The following is a 9,463-nucleotide window of genomic DNA, read 5'->3' as shown; positions in this document are numbered from 1 at the left end:
TGTACCTGCCTTAAATATTTTATATATATAATCACATATGGAATATAAGAATATAATTTATTTCCATAGACGGTTCAGCTTTTGAGTTTAAATTTACCATAAGAAATATATATTCCTCCTCCAGACTTCCAAAATTTACTAAAAATACTTGTTATATCAGGCAAAGAAGGGATTGAGAAATTGCACATGTGACCACGTAGAGAAAAAGGAGACGATTATTTATTGTTTGGTTTACGTTTAAATTTTAATCATGGATTTTTAAAATTTTTTTCAAATTATTGAATTGTTGGAAGTATGAGGATCACTGCAGTTTCATTCACAATGAGTTGCTATTTTCTTGATTTGAAACAAAACAACAGCAGAAAATAAAAATGTTGTTAAAGCCTAATCCATTATTTAAAACAACATAGGATGCCAAAGTTGATTTTTTTTTATGGTTTTATTAAATTTTGCAAGAAATATCCAGTTAAAACTGTTAACAGTATTATTTTTCATATAGTACTTGAAGTTTTTAGTTGCAATAATAATTAATAGTAATAATTAATTTTTCCTTTAGGCTGTTTTTCTGTAGAGAAATTGTCAATACTTATCTGCTAAACTTGCTTATAAGAATCACTTAACATATAAAAACATTTATCAATTAAAAATGACTATTGTAGTTTAAAACAGAATAGTTTCCTCAGAAAAATGGTTATAAACTTTTAATCCTAAACAAATTGGCGAGTTAGTGGCTACTTTATATTTAAAAAGTGGAATATGAAAATTTCCATTATACTAGGTGGCGCAAAAGTCATCACCCTATTGGAAGATGCTATAATTTTTGCAAGTCAGTTCTGCTTTGACATTTGTGAAGTAAACAGATACAAAATGCATGTCAATAAGACATGAATCGCTATACTCCTCAAGAACGCGGAATAATTGTTTCGATTTTTTTGCGTAATAATTCGTCGGTGGTGTTGGCGCAACGTGAATTTAGACGTAGATTTTTCGGTCGTCTGACACCAACTGGGCAAACACTACGGCGTTTATCTGCTCGCCTAGAAGAGTATGGGACAACACGAAATGCTGTCAGGTCTGGGCGGCCCCAGAGCAGCCGTTCTGCTGAGAATATCGCGGCTGTAGCTGAAGATGTCACAGAGGACCCCGGAGTATCGACCAAACGGCGTGCCACGCAATTGGGCATAAATCGGGGTCTTTACAGAGAATTTTGGTGAAAGACTTGAAGATGTTCCCTTAAAAGTGCAGACAGTGCATCAGCTGCTAGCCGTTGACCGCCAATAGCGCGTGTAACCTACGCTCAAGCCATCCTGAATCTCGACCACGAAGAAGACAATTTTCCATCGAAAATGATCATGAGCGACGAGGCCCATTTCCATCTCTATGGATACGTGAATAAGCAGAATTATCGCTTCTGGGGCAGCGAAATTCCGCGTATAACACACGAAGAGCCATTGCACCCGCTTAAAGTTACTGTATGGTGTGGTGTTTACGCTGGAGGCGCCATCGGGCCTTATTTTTTCGAAAACGCCGCGGGCCAAACGACTACTGTCAACAGCGAGTGCTACAGAGCCATGCTCAACGACTTTCTCCTACCTCAACTGGACGAATTGGGACTGGAGTGTGGTTCCAACAGGATGGAGCAACGGCGCATACTGCACGATCCACAACTGAAATTCTAGACTTCTTTTTGTGGGGTTTCTTGAAGTCACGAGTCTATGTCAACAAGCCTCAGACTCTTGAAGTCATCACAGAGAATATCCGTCAGGAATGCGGGAACCTATTGCCGGAAGTTCTGGCAAGAGTGATGGAAAATGCCATAAATCGGGCACGTATGGTCATCAATCCTGGCGGCGGCCACTTGGCCGATATCATTTTTTCTACTTAATGAAAAAAAAATTAGACATCAAATAAACACAATCCAAAAGTAAAACTAAAAGTTTTTCATTTATTAAAAAAATTACAGTCAAAGAACATCGGGTGACAACTTTTGCGCCACCTTGTACATATACATATACCATTTTAAATAATGTATTGCAATATCTTCTTAGGGAAACACTTTCAAGAAAAAATTTTTATACAAAATTTGTAGGATTCTGAGGGGGACATTCGATGGTGATCTTGACCTCGACACAAAGGCCAACAGTAGAGGTCATTGGTCAACTTGGATTTTTTGACGTGATAGATATATTTCTGACACCGGAAATTGTTAGAGCAGAAAATTTTATGTTCAGATGTGTCTTTATGTTATGGGTCAAAGTGACCGTAAAGGCAAGGTCACTATGACTGTACCAGCCAGGTCGAAGCAATATTGCCTTGACTGCCTGGGCCATAACAGTCTTGCCTTAATTTCATAGGGCTGCAAACAGGGTTATCCTATTTCGTAACTTGATTCGACCTTTAAATAATCTTCAATCTTGACCTCTAGATCATGGTCAAGGTCATCATCATATGATCTCGTCAAACTATAAAACTTTCAACCAGATTCCTTCTATTCGCCGCAAGTGCTTTCCCGAAAATATCACAAAATCGTATTCAGAACCTTATTTGACCCTGAAGTAACCCTTTAGGGTCACTTTGACCCATAACATAAAGACATATTTGAAAATTTTCTGCTCTATCCATTTCCGGTGTAAATATATCTATCATATCTAAAAATTCAAGTTCACCTTCAAATGACCTCTACGGTTGAAGTGAAGGTCACCATCGAATGCCCTCCTCAGAACCCTACAACTATCTAAAAAGTTTTTCTTGAAAGTGCTTCCTTAAGAAGATATTGCAATGCGTTATTTAAAATGGGACACCGTGTATGTATACAGGATGTAACTTTCAGTGGAGATATAAGATAGATTTCGCATGTAAGAAATGTAAAAATCATGGCTCTACATGCTTCACGAAATGCACTATTAATTCAGTTAAAGCGTGTAATGCATCAAATGACTGCACAGAGTTCAGGAATAGGGTAATTAAAACAACTACAATATGGTTAGCTAAAATTTCCATCAAAGTGGAATGAAAACCATTCTCTACATGTTTCATGGTATGCTGGCAAAAAACCAAAACCACAGCATATTCTGATAATAAAATGTTTACAGACAAAATAGTTAAAACAACTACAATATGGCTAGCTAGATTCAAGCAGAGTGGAAACTACTCTATATGTTCATGGAACGTGGGCAAAAAAGTCAAAACAACCACGCCCTATTAAGACAGTCAAAGCGATTGTACCTGCCTTAAATATTTTGCATATAAAGTTTGTGGGCAAGATGGTTAAAGCAATTACAATATGACTAGCTAGACTTTCCACTTAAGGTGGTTAGTTGTAATTTGCATTTCAAACAATATAAAAATCCTGCTCTGAATGTACATCGTGTATCAAATCAAAGAAAATCAAATCAAGAACGGCGAAAAAAAAATAATGATATACCTTATCTTCTAAAATATGTAGTATTTTTCTTCCATATGATGCATCTCAGAAATTCTTATATTCTGCATAAATTCACTACACGGTTCAAAGTGGCACAAAACAAATGACTTGCACGTGCGGCACAGATAAATGAACTGGCTATAATTATTATTAAGTATCATCTATCATTCTGTCAATGTAGAGGGTGGTTGATTTTCGATAATTTTGATTGATACAAAAAATCTGATATCGATGTCCCGCACTTTTCTTTTGAGTTCACTTTGCTGGTACCAAAAGTTCTTGGCTAACTTTATTAGTTTTAGATATACAGGTTTTTTTTTGAAAAATCGACCATTGAAATTAACCTGTCTATCTCCGTTGTCATTTTTAGAAGAACAAATTTTGAACATTATTTGTTTTATTTTTTATGAGGAAGCTATTGGCGTACTCAGATTTTTTACAAATTGCATAGTTTTTCCGATATACATAGATTTTTGCAAGATGGGTCCTATCCACTTAGAGATTATTCTCAGAATGATCTACTAAATAAATTTAATTTTGTATCATTAAAAACCAGACGTAATATTATACTGATACGGTACTATTTATATAACCTTTTGAATGGCAAGATTGATTGCCCCGAACATTTAAGTAAAATAAATTTTTTTATACCTTGTGTAAATTGTAGACAGCATACCTTTTTTATTGTGTGGCCCCTCAAACTAATCTTTTAACTAAATCTCCTATTTGGTAATGTGTGGGGCCTACAATAAAATTGCAAATAACTTGTGATATTCATTATACAGGGTGTCCCAGAATAACGTGTACAACGGAGGATCACAGATTTGTGGACTCAAAATAATCAGATTTAGGCTAATTCACCTATATCCAAAATCGCTTCGTTCGGCTGCAAGATGGTGTCAAAGTTCGATAAAAATTTTTTGAATTTTGTAAATAACTCGAATACATATTATTCGATTTTGGCAAGATTGATTGCCCCGAACATTTAAGTAAAATAAATTTTTTTATACCTCACGTAAATTGTAGACAGCATACCTTTTTTTATTGTGTGGCTCCTCAAACTAATCTTTTAACTAAATCTCCTATTTCGCTAATGTGTGGGGTCTACAATAAAATTGCAAATAACTTGTGATATTCATTATACAGGGTGTCCCAGAATAACGTGTACAACGGAGGATCACAGATTTGTGGACTCAAAATAATCAGATTTAGGCTAATTCACCTATATCCAAAATCGCTTTGTTTGGCTGCTAGATGGTGTCAAAGTTCGAAAAAATTTTTTGAATTTTGTAAATAATTCAAATACATATTATTCGATTTTTATTATTTTTGGGATGTGGACTTTTGCTTCTACAAATTTTGGTGTTATACAGAGTGTTTTTTAAAACTTAACAACTCCTACAAAATTGATGTACAGTGATAATATCCGTTCATAACTTTTTCCTTTTTCGGGTAATAATCACAACTATTTTTTATTTGATAGGTGATACCGTTTGGGAGTTTTTGGGCCTCTTGTAGAATTTTGATTAAATGAGCGGTTTGGTTGCAAAAAAGTATTTTTTAAATGTATACATTATCTTGCCACCCATATTACAATATTTAACAAAATGCTAATAGGCTTTAATTTTGTAGGTTGATTGTAATTTCAGTTTGATCTTTTAATCATTGTACCTACCAATTCTGTTTTACTAGAAGCGGAATAATAAATATTCACAATGAACATGTGTATACTCAAGAAAGTCCACTTGCTGTCAAAGTGAAACATTATCAGCTTGAATTTCGCATCAATGTTTGGTTTGGGATCATTGATGTCATTATTATTGGCCCTGTTATTCTACCCAATAGACTGAATGAGGAATTTTATTTAAAATGTTTGCAAAACCCTAGTTATTGGAAGATGTCCCGTTATTACCTTCTTAGAGCTAACATGTGGTTTATGCAAGATAGCACTTCACCACATTTCAGTGTAAATGTCCGACAGTATCTGAACCAAAGCTTCCCTCGTCGATGGATCTATACAATGTTCCTGTTAACTGGCCTGTACGTTCTCCAGACTTAACACCTTGCGACTATTATTGTTAGGGCACTCTGAAAACAACAGTGCATGCTTCCACATCTAACACTGAGGAAAAGTTGTGGAGGCATATCCGAAATGCCATAAATGTTTAAAAAAATAGCATTTACAAATTGCAAAGGGTGTCCTTTAACTTTCTTCGCAGAATTAACCTTTGTTGTAGAAACAACGGTGGTCACACACACAATGTTTAAAAATTATTATTTGACTTCTAAACAGTATTTTCGGTTTTTCTTGAAAACGCCACCTCCTATCGACTTTGGACAAGAGGGCCTTTTCTGGGTAAAATTGAATGCTCTTTCATATTTTTCGAAAACATTTGCAAAATATCAAATCGGCTATACTTTTTTTTATAAAAATATGCATAGAGACCCCTCTATCTCCACCACTGGAACTAATATGCGATAATTTTCTGTGTCAAATTATTTGCCCTCAAATACTAAGTCTTTCGCCGCAACATGATGATTTTTTTTGTCAGCGGTTATTTAGTTAAAAAATAAATAAATAAAACAAAAATAAAATTGAACGCCCTGTATCTCAGAAACTAAGCGTTTTAGGACCCATATATATATAGGAACTTTTAGACTCTAAATGAGGTCTTCTACTGATTCCTGAAGTCCTGCTATTTAAATGTGAGACACCCTGTATATTCGAGTTATTCGTAAAATTTAAAAAGATTTTTCGAACTTTGAAGCCATCTAGCGGCCAAACGAAACGATTTCGGATATAGGTGAATTAGCCTAAATCTGCCTAATTTGAGTCCACGAATCTGCGGTCTTCCGTTGTACATGTTATTGTGGGACACCCTGTATATATAATTTAAATACTATTTGTAAGCTCGTTGCTCGTTTAGCTTAGCATTTTAATTAGTCTTGCTGGTATTTAGATGAAACAGGCACTTCAGCTTGTTTTGTTTTATTAGCCTCTTTTATATTTATTAGCCCCTTTTATATTTACGAGCCCTAACAACTTAATGTTTGGACAAAATGTAGTTAAAAAATAAAACAGCTATGTAAAATATGTATTTTTATTTTTTATAGTGAAACCACTTATGATCAGTATAATTGGTAATTATCTTTCGAAATATGTGAATTATGTGGTAATATGCTACAAAAGAAGTGTTCTTCATCGTCTTGTAAGTTAATACCAACAAAAATACCAATTTATTCTGACAACTTAGTGTTCGGACATTTAAAGTTGACGAACGTCTAGGAATGTATAAAAACGCTATGTCGTGTTATTTTGCTATGTAGGTGGTGCTTAAACATAAAAACATGTAATGCATATTGTTATTCATCTTATTGCTGTCAACGACAATGGTTTGTGGCGTTGCAATTGATATTAAAGTGCGAGAAATTATTGTTAAACTGTATCATGAAGATAATTCGATGGAAAAAATTAGTAAGTGTTTAAATATCGCAAAATTTACTGTCTGTAATGTTATTAAATTGTATGGGGAAACAGGCAGCGTCAATATAAGAGGCAAAAGTAAAGGAAAACCTAAAGGTATGTCACAAAGAGACCAAAGAGCATTGGTACAAATTTGTAAAACTAACAGAAGAGCCACTGTGCGTGCAATTACAGCCAAGTGGAACAAACGCTGCGGCTTAAATATATCCAGAGAATGTTGTAGGATATGGATTCATAAGTCTGGCTTGAATTTTTACAAGGTAGTTGATATATTTCTTGAATAAACTATAAAATAACACTTATTTACTTCTTTTTAAAGAAAAGCCACTTCTAACTGAACGTCAAAAAAGGAACAGACTTATTTGGGCTAAATCCAAGTTATCGTGGACTATTCAAGATTGGACTGCAGTTGTATTTGGCGACGAATCCAAATTTGACGTTTGCGTGGGAGACTTGAGAAAGAGAGTAATACGAACTAAGAAAGAGGCATTTCATAAAGATTGTCTGAAACGCACAGTTCTCAGAGCGTTATGATTTGGGGATGTATGTCCGGAAAAGGTGTAGGCACTTTGAAGTTCATCAACGGGACAATAAACGCGCAGAGATATCAAGATATTCTCCAAAGAAAATTTATTGCCATCACTACAAAAGCTACATGCCACTGGAAATTTCATCTTTCAACAAGATGGAGCTTCATGCCACATGGCCAAATTAACAAAACATTGGTTTGCAAATAATGAAATGAACATTCTATCGTGGCCTGCAAATAGCCCCGATTTGAATATAATCGAGAATTTATGGCATGTAATGAAACAAAAATTGCAAAACCAACCCCAAAGATCTGTTGAGGGTCTAAGAAAAACAACTCAAGAAATATGGGACAATTTTACCGAAGTTTTTAGTCTAAAACTCGTTTCCACAATGCCTAAGAGCAGTGGTCGCCAACCCATCGATCGCGAGCTACCTGTAGCTCGCAAAGGAAATTCTGGTAGCTCTTAGCTCGCAAAACATTTTTAAAATATAAAAGGTTTACATTCCCTAAATTGCGCAAATTTTCATAATAAACGCGAGCGGTGGCAACACTGCGGTAAACGATATGTAGCCGACGCGAAGTCACCCCGCTAGAATCGACTAGAATCGATTAGCGCGACAACGCGCTTGGGGTCGGGAACGATCTGGCTTGCTTTGAACGGTATAAATACGTAAGGTGCGGCGGCCAGGCGCAGTTTAAAACTGAACGACACAAAATTTAACGGTTTGGTTAGCGTTGGCCCGCAATTAAAAATGTGGCAAGTAGTAGTAAGAAAGTGAAAACATACCATTTCCATTCGGAATGGGAAGAACAATATTTTTTTGACAGAAGTTAAAGGTAAAAATGTGTGTTTGTTATGTAATACTTCTGTCTCCGTTGCTATAAAAAGGAATTATTGAGAGGCATCATAAAACTGTACATTCAAATTTTGAGAAATCATTCCCATTACATTCTGCCGCCAGAAAGGAAAAACTGAAACAATTAAAAAACCAGTTAATTGGACAACAATCAGTATTTTTAAGATCAGTCGACAAAAATAAGGCCGCAACTGAAGCGTCATATCGTGTGTCCCAGATAATTGCACAGAAGAAAAAACTTTATCTATTGAAGTGTATTCCTCTGAAAGGGCATACTACTGGACAAGGCTTGTTTTCTCATCTCATTAATCTTATTTCCACTGAGAAAATTCCAATATCAAGAATGGTAGGCTTGACAACCGATGGCACTCCATCTATGGTGGGTTGTGATAAGGGTCTCGTGGCGTTATGTCGCAAAGATGAAAGTTTTCCCCAATTCCTCTCTTACCACTGCATTATCCATCAGCAAGCATTATGTGGAAATTTTTTAAAGCTAAACAACGTTATGAAATTGGTAGTAAAAATTGTAAACAAAATTAGAACTCATGCGTTACAAAGAAAGTTATTCAAAGCCTTGGCTGATGAAATTGACTGTCAATACGGGGAACTATTTTTCAGTCTGAAGTTCGATGGTTGAGTAGGGGACGAGTGCTAAAACGTTTTAATGATGTCTTACCTGCTATAGTTCATTTTCAACCGATCAACTGATTCAGGAACTGGTAAATTTAACCTGGCTTAGAGATTTTGGTTTTCTTGTGGATATTACAGAAAAATTAAATGAACTTAATTTGCAGCTTCAGGGTAAAGACAAAACAACTATAGTCTGTTTAGAAATGAAAGAGTAATAAAAGCTTATTATGTATGCAAATCGTAAATAAATGTAGTACTGGTGCTTATATTTGATATTTTTATATTATGTAGTTTCAGTATAGATGAGGTGTACTTTTAAAAAAACTTTGTGCGATCAGACTGTACTAAATTGTAACAGGTAGCTAAAATTTAATCCCCGACAATCCGTCTTTGTCTATGCCGCTTCAATTTCTCGGTCCATTTCTCTTATAAGTAAACAATATAAAAACAGCATTTCAAAACATGAGGCTACTTTAAGCATCATAACCGGGTTAAGAGGGTTTTTAGTAATTCAAATAAAATTATTCAATATTATT

General features: G+C 35.1%; 1 protein-coding gene across 5 annotated transcripts in view; it reads left to right on the top strand.

Moving 5' to 3' along the window:
• LOC108913654 (RING finger protein unkempt homolog) overlaps positions 1–9,463 on the top strand; it is an 89,972-nt gene that overhangs the window by 507 nt on the left and 80,002 nt on the right. The window lies entirely within an intron of this gene.

This window comes from Anoplophora glabripennis, unplaced genomic scaffold, assembly GCF_000390285.2.
Source record: "Anoplophora glabripennis isolate ALB-LARVAE unplaced genomic scaffold, Agla_2.0 scaffold947, whole genome shotgun sequence".
Lineage (NCBI taxonomy): Eukaryota > Metazoa > Arthropoda > Insecta > Coleoptera > Cerambycidae > Anoplophora > Anoplophora glabripennis.
This window is presented reverse-complemented; position numbering and strand designations above follow the sequence as displayed.